This window comes from Octopus bimaculoides, chromosome 10 (assembly GCF_001194135.2).
Source record: "Octopus bimaculoides isolate UCB-OBI-ISO-001 chromosome 10, ASM119413v2, whole genome shotgun sequence".
NCBI lineage: Eukaryota > Metazoa > Mollusca > Cephalopoda > Octopoda > Octopodidae > Octopus > Octopus bimaculoides.
Genome location: NC_068990.1, coordinates 30,973,497 through 30,973,900, shown reverse-complemented (window position 1 = coordinate 30,973,900; position 404 = coordinate 30,973,497). Strand labels below are relative to the sequence as shown.

Here is a 404-nt window from a genome sequence, read left to right as displayed (position 1 = left end):
GGCAAGAGAGGCGGAGTGCTGCGAAGGTGCCATCACGGCGGCAGAAGTGAGGGACGCGATGGCGGGATGCTCGAGAGACAAATCTCCGGGTTTGGATGGTCTGCCCTACGAGCTTTACAACTGTATGCCAGACTTGTTTGGAGACGTCTTGGCGGCGGTGTACTGCAACTGGCAGCAGAACGGAAGCATTCCTGGTATTGTGATCCGAGGAGCCGTAACGCTGCTGAAGAAAGATCCAAACAAGGGAGACGTCATAGATAACTTTAAGCCTATCACTCTGCTCAATGCAGACCTGAAAATTTTGGCCAAGGTGTTAGCCAAGCGGTTGGCGCTTGTCATTGAGAAACTGGTCAGCAAGGCGCAAACGTGCACCGTGCCGGGCCGGAGCATCCATGACAACCTCC

At 54.7% G+C, this 404-nt stretch overlaps 1 protein-coding gene across 2 annotated transcripts in view; it reads right to left on the bottom strand.

Moving 5' to 3' along the window:
- LOC106873591 (uncharacterized) overlaps positions 1-404 on the bottom strand; it is a 22,424-nt gene that overhangs the window by 1,583 nt on the left and 20,437 nt on the right. The window lies entirely within an intron of this gene.